Raw genomic sequence first — 9,100 nt, 5'->3', positions numbered from 1 at the left:
TCGGGGACCTTCGGGTAAGAGTGAGCAAGAGCTACGGGGCGTAAGAGTATTTGGCCTAACGGCTAGGGCGGTCGACCTCCAATCTGGGGAACTAGGTTTGAGTCTCGGCAATGACGATGAACATCCTGTGATTCTGGGCAAATCACCTAATCTCCCTGTGTCCTCATGTAACGCAACTGGTGCTATGTAAAGCGCTCTGGTACCCGATACCTTCGGGTCAGGTTTGCGCTATATAAAACGCCGTTAAAAAAAAAAGAGTGGCTAAAGATATCACGCCCAGACGATGAGCTGCATTCCAAAGGCACCTGAACCACAATTGGGAGAGGGAATGATCCCTACTGGTAAGTGGGCAGTTTAGAGACCTTGAATAAACAGCACGCATGGCTCCATGGTGGTAAGCAGAAGCCTCCAACCCCGAGGACGATCATGATCGCTGGGATCATATATTGATCAGTGGCAAGTGAGATTCCTAAGAATGACCACCATTAGTTTAAGGACTTGGTTGCGAACAAGGATATCCGGACATGGGTGTGTGAGCAAGTGCTTGGTGATACATGAGTGAGCAGAAGTTTTGGGAACGTGAGGATGAGGAGATTTATAGCGAGCGTCAGTCCACATGGGAGTGAGTTGCAAGGAAACCATGTCTTCAAGTCTTGGCCAATGCTACTAGCTCAGCACACTTTAAATATTGTAATTCCCCACAAACATCTCCCCAAGATAGCCTCTCTGATACTAACCAAGTAATGAAGGATGAAATTTTGATATTCGCACGTGAGTCACTTTTTAACGTTTCATCCCAATTCAACCTCGCTGAAAGTTGATGGAAAAATGCAGCAGCTGATCTGGTAAAGGGGCTTCCCATCACACGGACAAGCAAAGTCACAACAAACTGAGATGAAAATACGAGCACGGGCATGATGTTCCCTTTGGAGTCCACGCAGCTACCCACCTATGGCACACCTAAAGGGGAAGGGGTGTGGACGTCACAACGAACAATTTCATTTTCCCATTTACTTGCATTGAAGTACGGAGGAGGAAGCGAACCCCGGTTTTTACGACACTCGTACAACTGTTCAGATGGGGGAGAGGATCTTCTAGCCCTGGTACCCCCCCCCTTGCCCCCGTCACCTGTAGTACTGACACCTGCAGTCCTGTACTACAACTCTGAGGCAGGCAAGCAGCGGGAAACCACTCACTGCCTGAACTACGAAGTGCGCATGCGTAATGGGGAGGCTCGTGCGCTGCGAGGCGGCGCGCGCCTGAAGTCACTGTGACCCTCCCAATGAGGAGAGACCAGGCAGCTCGGGGCCCCATTGAGCGCAACAGCCGCTTTCAGCTCCAGCGGACTGGCGCGTGCGCTGAGGTGCGTTGAGTGACGTCAGCGCGTATCGCGCACGTCTCGCGGCCCCAGCGCCTCGTTAGTACTGGATACCTTGGCCGTTTTCTTTGCAGTTGGAGCGAACAAGTGACAGTGGCGGTGGCGGCAGGTACTGGGGGCGGAGCCACGACTGGGGTACGGGAGGGCAGGGCTGGGAGCAGAAAGGTGAGGTTTGAGGGGGCTCTGATGAAGGTGGAGCAGCCCAGAAAGAGGCAGCGGGGCAGAGTGGGAGCATTGTGGAGGGAAAGGAGGTGGGCGGAGTCTGTGTCAGGGGTAACACCCCCTAACTGGAGCAGTACCCCTCTCGGATATGAGGGGTGGCATCACCCATATATTGCTCATAGAGTTAACACGAACGTTTACGACTAACCCTCACACACAAATTTGCAGCATGTCCTGTTCCAGTTTTTCCACCGTGTCAGGGTTTGTGCATCCGTGCACTTAGAGTAGTACCACCGTGCACTGCTAGTGTTGAGCACTTGCTCACTGCCAGGGTCTTTACAACTGTGTGCAACAGCATTGTTAGCCCTGTACAAAAGCACCATGCCAAAAGTTCCACCACCTACCATCAATTGCTAGTCCTGCACACTCGATCACTACCAGGATCCGCAAACCCATGCACTGCCAGGTCCAGCACTGTTTCTACTGAGAGGATCTCTATGTCCATACACTACCTGACTAGCACTACCCTGCATTATTAGTCCTGCACACCCATTCATTGCAGGAAGTCCCATGCCCCTGCATTAATTGCTAGCACTGCATACTACCAGGATCCCTACTGTCCCACACTGACAGGACCAGCACCATGCACAGGACGTGCACGTCCATATTCGGCCTGATGCAGCACCAGTACCTCGAGTGCCAGCACACTGCATCGCGGTGCTCTGGACTCTCGGACACTATCATGGGCTTCACCTTTCCTCCATGTGCACTGTTACGTATCCATGCCTCTACCCTATCAGGATCTGCACACCCATACACTACAAGAAGAAACCCCTCGTACACAAGCGCCATCGCTCCACACACAGCTAAGAACAGTCAAAGTATCTGCATCTATTTACACTGCCATTGGTCACCCCATTACTGTTCCAACATCTGTATGCCTAGCAATGGCTTTTACAGGATCTCATCCTCTCCTCGGATAATGCCAGGTAGCGTACACTTTGCCTTTATAGAATTCCAGGGTCTCCGCTCCCTCCACACTCCCAGCAGCAATATATTTTACACTGCTAGAATATATAGATGCCCTGTGTTATGTCCAGGTCAGCACCCCATAGACCAGAGGTCTTCAAACTGGGGTGGGCGAGCCCCCCTAGGGAGGCTTTGGTTTTCCCAGGGGGGAGCGCAAGACTCTGGCCACAAGAAACACTATGCTAATAACAGTGCTTTGTTTTAAGTGGAAAACAAATGAGAGGCAGTAAGCTGCTCTGTAATGAGAGATCCCCAATATGTTTTGCCATTTATATCATAGCTGTGAGGATGTGTCAAAAGGGAAGGGACTCCAAATATCCCACCCCCAAGTCTGATAATCACATTAGGGAAACTTTTACGTTAGGCCTGGCTGACCAACATAGTATGTTTGGCAATCACGTATTTGATCCCAAACATTAGTGCAATGTTTAAATAAGTCTAGACATATTTAAACATTGTCAATTTGAAGGAATATTTGGGAATAATTGTGAGGGAGACCCGACAATATTTTGTTTACACTGAGGGGCGCGGGATTAAAAGGTTTGAATACCACTGCCGTAGACAGTCCGGAGCAGATCTCGCTGCACAGGGAGGTGTTAATATGCTCCTGCTCCCTCCTCCTATCTCAATGTAAAGTGCGAGGAGGGTGGATAGGGCTAGTTTAACAGCTCCCCCACAGCAGCATGTACTTCGCTCTGCTCTATGATGCAGGGGTTGGTGGGTAGTAGAAAGGGGAGTGGAAAGGACTGAAAAGGAAAGGACGACGCGAGCTAGGGATATATGTGGGGTCAGGGAGGGAAGGCCAGGAAGGTGCTTACCAGACAGAGTGTAGGAGGACCAGGAGAAAGACTGCCAAATGAGAGGCCGCTCAGATACATGCAGTGCCCGAATCTACTGCAGTCTTTTTCTGCCGTTTGGCAGGCATGGTACCGCTTGTTTTGAGGTTCTTGGAGACAGGCTCTGTCTCCAGGAAGCTCATAGTCATTTCCCAGGGCAGCGAAAAAGAATGAAAATACCTCTCTCCTGAGTCTTTGCAGGCGCAATAAAAAGAGGGTCAAATACAATTCCAACCTTTTTATATTTAAAAAAAAAAAAAAAGATTTTGCAGGGGCTTTTGGAAAAATCACAGAATTTTTACAAAAATCCCAACTGTGTGAATTTGTTGGAAAATAGCAAAAACCGCAAAATCCTAGCAGATGCAATGTATATGTTTATTGAAAAAAACAGGTTACCATAACTACTCAATGACCAGGGTGACGGTCTTCATTGTGTAGTTAGACTTAGATCAGAGTTTTCAGGGGAAGAGCATTGTTTTTGTTGTGCCAATAACTTTGGTGCTACTTGATTAACCTTCACAAAACTTTCCAATAAAAAAATCATCTACAACGCCTTCCTGGAAAGTTTGGGGATGATCTGTCAAGTGGGGCTGAGTAAAAAGGGAGGATGGGGGTCCCAAAACACATACACCCATTTTACCTGCTGCTGCCGCCACCCAGCACCGCTGAAGTACACTTAGATATGCTAATACAATCTTACTTTGTTAAAAAAACAATTTGCTAAGAAAAACAAAGGATATAATGGTGTTATATGTAGGTCTGTAATATTAAAACTAATGTTTAACAAGCATTGGCATAGCCAATAGGTCTCGCCTTTGGGACCTTTTAAGTGTTTAGCTATGCAACACTTGCATAACTAAATACTTATAAGGTCCCAAAAGCGAGACCTATTGGCTATGCAAAGCGGCCGTGTGGCCGCGAAAGTGAAAGTGATTGCGATCACGATCAAACATCAAAGCGGCCGTGCGGCCGCAAAAGTGATAGTAATCGTGGTAGAAAAATATACTTTTATTTGATTTCATAAAAACCTTAAAAGGGTGGAGAATACCACCATAAATAAAACTTTCAAGAATGTACATTGTGATTGGTAATATAAAAAGTATAAAAAATTAGCATTTGAACAAGAATTTCGAATGATTTCGAAACCAGTTAGTCTAATACAGCGTAAGTTAGTTAGCAGATTCTGTATTGGCCAAATCTTTTGCTGCATTTTTTAGGAAGTTTAGGACTCTGCAGGACAGTGGGATGGATGAGCCCGTAAGACAGTGAATCACTGCTGCTCTACAAGTTCTTATTTGTTCCGTCCTAAAGATCTCCCGGAGGTCCTTTTTGCGCTTTTCTGCCAGGGCAGGGCAGATGCATAGTAGATGCAGTAACGACTCATCCCAAGCTCCACACAGGCGACATTCCGTTGATTGCCATGCTTGTTTCCATTTTGGGGTCAGGTCCTTTGAGGGGTATGACCCTAGCCTTAGTAAAGTGAGAAAATGTTTTTTCTCGGCAGAGAAGTGATCCTGCAAGTAGGGTTGGGGTTGCAGCCTCTGATATGACTGAATCACGGCCCAGGCATGTTTGTTTTTTGCTAAGGCAATTTTATCTAGTGATATGGAAAGCCGTTTTGTGGCTTTATTGACCAATAGTTTGAAGCAGGAGTAGGTGGATGCTGTAAGCCATGCCTCCTCCAACTTCAGAGCGGAGAGGGAAGCCTTCAGAACTTTGAAAATTGAATTTGTGAAGCTTGCTTGCTTTTCAATTTCCGCCCAACAGTAATGTGCGAGTGTGTTTTCCTCTGCGTCGCGCATCCTCCAGTAATACTTGACTAGGGTGCCTTGTTTGTCAGGGATCTGATTTTTTAAACCATACTCGAGGCGAATTTGAGCTTGCGGGATGTGTCGGGGAATTGCGAACAGCTTCTTAAAGAGGATTGACTGTTCCAAATTCAAGCCTATAGCATCCTTGCCATTCAAGATTTCTGTGCCATATGAGATGGAGGGCAGGAATTTTGCTGCTATAACCTTTAATAAGTGCCCAGTGGAGCCCCCTGCAAGTTTGTTTTTTAAGGTTTTGAAAGCGAACTGCAGCTGTTTAGATTTCGTATGACCTTGAGACATGTGGGTCTTAAAAGTGAGTCTGCGATCAATTTGGAAGCCGAGATATTTGTATGAATCTACCTCAGTCAGAGGTCGTTTGTCCAAAATCCAGGTAAATTTTCGGTTAGCGTTATGATGTTTATTAAAGCTCATCACCTTAGTTTTTTTGTGGTTGATGGTCAGATGGACCAAGGTGGTATAGGCTCCGAGTTCAATAATTAATCGTTGCAAACCAATTGGTGTTTGCGCCAGTAAAACGATGTCATCCGCATATTGAAGGCTGGATATAGGTGTTGTACCAAGTTTTGGAGGATCACATTGGATTGACTGAAGATGCTCGTCCAAATCAGCGGTATAGATGTTAAAAAGGCATGGTGCCAACACGCACCCTTGTTTTAGCCCGTTAAGTGTGTGAATTTTCTTGGTGATGCTGAGTCCGTCTCCTGTCCTAATCTGGACCCACGTTTCGGAGTACAGGTTGATTATGGCCTCCAGCAACTTTGCTGGGACGCCCCAGTTACGCATTTTTGTCCATAGGCTGACTCTTGAGACCTTGTCAAAGGCCGCTTTGAGGTCGATGAAACAAGCGTAGAGTGGCCTTGAGGTGCTAAGGGCTTGATAGGCCATGAGGGTTACTGCGGAAATGTTTGTCAAGGTGCCCATCCCGGCCCTGAAACCGGTTTGTGTTGGGGGAATAAGGCTTGTTCGCGCCACCCAGTCCTCTAGATCTACCAGCAGGTTTGATGCGTAAATTTTAGCCTCCACATCAATTAGCGCAATCAGTCTATAGTTTGCAGGATCAGAGCGAGAACCCGATTTGTGTATTGGGTTCAGAATGCTTCCCCTCCAGGATTCAGGGATCATATTAGAGGTTAGAATGTCCAAAAAGAGGGGGGACAGATGATCTGCCCAGAATGATGGATTGTGCCGGAACAAGGCATTCGGTAGGCCATTGGGCCCAGGGGCACCCTCAGATCTAAGTTTTTTTATTGTTTTCAGTACTTGTTCTTTAGGGATCCGCAAAGGAAAATCGGAATCAGAGGGGAAGTTGTTTTTCATTGAGTCTCTTGTAGTGACTCTGTTGCTGAGTTGGGAGCCGCTGTCAGTGGAGCCTGGGGAGAAGATTTCATTGTATAGTGATTCAATGTGGGCTCTCCATGTATCCTCCATGATGTCCGAATTGTGATGGCGATGCCTGCCATTAATTAGCTGGTTGATGTTTTTCCAAAAAAGCTTGGAGTCTCTTTGTTTGCAAGAGTAGTGGAGTTTCGCCCAAAGATTTTCCTGAAATGCTTTCTTGGCCGCCTTGATATCTTTTTTAAGATCTTTTTTTAGAGTTAGAGATTAAAAGCAGTTGAACTTTAGTCGGAGGTGAGCCCTGTGTTCTTAATTTTCGTAGGTTTTTATTCAGTTGTTGTTTTTGGATTCTCAGGCTTTTGGTGAACCATGCTGCCCCCAACGATTTACCTGTTTTTTTGCCAATAGCCAATTTGGACCAATTTTGATTTAGTTCAATGGTGAATGTCTCCCAGGCCCGGATGCTGGATGGTTCGAGATTGTGTTTCTCCAAGATGCTCATGCATGTAGCCATAAAGTCACTGATATTGTCCTTTTTCCAGATGAGGCGTTTGAGGTTGTAGCATTGGAGTTCTTGAGACTTTGCGTTAGTGGGAGTTGGATTAATGTTATTACTTAGAAGTGTGAAGGATTGCGGTTGATGGTCACTCTCTGCTCTGTCCAAAATTTGGAAATTATTTATCTGAGAAACAAGATTGTGGTCTATGAAGGAGTAGTCGATGATTGAAGCTGACTTTTGAGTGACCCTTGTGTATGCCGCTGGGATGTCAGATGGACCGTGCCCGTTAAGCATACTCAGAGAAAGGTCGTACAAGTGAGCTGCGCATTGTTTGCCGAGGGTGTCATGTCGAGATTTAGCTAGAGTATGCCGCCTAGTGGCATTTGTTTCTTGCAATAAAGACATGTTAAAATCACCTGACAAAATGATATTTGCGTCGGGGTAAGCAAGTTTTAAGGTGGCAAGTGAAGCTAATAGATGATCGATGCTTGCCTGTTTTTGTTTCGATGCAGGGTGAATGTAAATGTTTATGATCAATAAGCTATTTAAAGAAGGAGTGTCAAGTTTGACGCATAACAGCCAGGGGGAATCAAGGTCTATGGACACGGCGGATCCGGAAATCTGAGTTGAAATAAAGGTGGAAAGGCCCCCTTTTGCTCTCCCTCGATTGGTCCCCTTTGAGGCCGGATTCTGGAATTCCTTGTACCCTACTAGGGGAGTGGATTTTGTTAACCAGGTTTCCTGGAAGAGGAGTATTTTGTATTGTAGAATAAACTCCACAAAGTCAGGATCTTCTAGTTTCGTCCCAAGGCCGAACACGTTCCAGGAGCAAATTTGGTAGCCTTTGGATGAATTTGTGGCGGCTTTAGGATTTTTTCATGCCCTGGTTTGGAGAATTCCAGGCTTGTTGAATTGCCGGAGTCCAATGGGCTGACTGACTTCAGGGTGAACAAAGGTGATTGTTATTGACCTTACCGTGGAGTCTATGCCTGGAAAAAGACTTTGGTTGTCCGGGCCTTTGGCGCCTTTTAACAGGCCCGCTGGTTGTTTGGGCATGTGTAAAGGACTGGGATAACGTGGGGGGTCGATCTTTTTTAACTCAATGCCCCATTTTCCAAATGAAGCCCTCTGCTGCCAGATTTGCTCAGTGACGAGGGAGTCAGTGAACGTGGCAGTGGTTGATTCTTGGAGTTCCACTGAATGCTGATTCTGGTAGAACCCTATGCTTTTGATGTCCCTAGAGTTAATGTGATTCAGGGTAGGTAAAGCCCTGAATAACTTCAACAGGACACTTCTGTTAAGGAAGTCATGGTTGCCCCTTGAGACGTAGTGGGGGATGAAATCCAGTTTTTTATTATCTGCGAAGATCTCAGACTGCAGCACACGTTCGGGGCTGTGTTCCATCTTGGGAGCTCCCTCGATAGACCCTAAAGGCATCGAAGGCAGAGGCGGGGAGGCATTAGTGTTGTCTAGTATTGGAGTTTTGTTAATCTTTGTATTAGTGATGACGATGCGTCCCGGACTCGGTTTGTCCTTTTTATTTCCAGTTTTCCCTGAGTTGCTACAGTCTTTCCGGTCGTTGTCTACAGGCATGTTTTCCGCGCTAGTGCTCGTTGTAGTTGGATGGTGCAATTCAGTCCTGGGCATAAATTTGGAGTTGACTGTTGGTTTTGGCAAAGTATCAAGGGGGTGCTTCTCTTTCTTAGGGGGTAGTTTGAATAAACTGTATAAGTTGTCTGGCAGCATTTGCTGGGTTTTAGTATAATTTGGGCTGCTTGGTGTAATGACAGACTCAAGTTGGGCAATTGGGGAATCATTGTTGCATATTGCTGCCGGAGTGTGTGGAACCTCATCGTTGGTGATTTGTTTCCTTCCCTCTGCAGGTAGGGCAGAAATTACATTGATTGAATGATTTAATTGTTTACTTTTTCTTGCTTTTCTAAGGCGTTTTTTCTCCCGCTTGGTTAATGGCTTAGTTGGTTTAATCGGCGTTCCAGGAGAATGGTGATGATTATTGGAAGATTGGGAG

The 9,100-nt window shown here is 46.3% G+C and overlaps 1 protein-coding gene across 5 annotated transcripts in view; it reads left to right on the top strand.

The window, feature by feature from the left end:
- Positions 1-1,348: 1,348 nt before the first annotated feature.
- Positions 1,349-9,100, top strand: part of GTF3C2 (general transcription factor IIIC subunit 2) — a 906,867-nt gene continuing 899,115 nt past the window's right edge. For 4 of the 5 annotated variants that reach the window (XM_085613289.1, XM_085613287.1, XM_085613288.1 and 1 more), the window contains exon 1: positions 1,349-1,487. The gene's annotated coding sequence lies outside the window, so the exon portion shown is untranslated. The remainder of the gene's footprint in view (positions 1,488-9,100) is intronic. The other variant, XM_085613286.1, reaches the window with a different exon arrangement.

Source organism: Triturus cristatus, chromosome 6 (genome assembly GCF_964204655.1).
Source record: "Triturus cristatus chromosome 6, aTriCri1.1, whole genome shotgun sequence".
Taxonomy (NCBI): domain Eukaryota; kingdom Metazoa; phylum Chordata; class Amphibia; order Caudata; family Salamandridae; genus Triturus; species Triturus cristatus.
The sequence above is the reverse complement of the archived record's forward strand: the minus strand, read 5'-3'. Positions and strand labels throughout refer to the sequence as shown.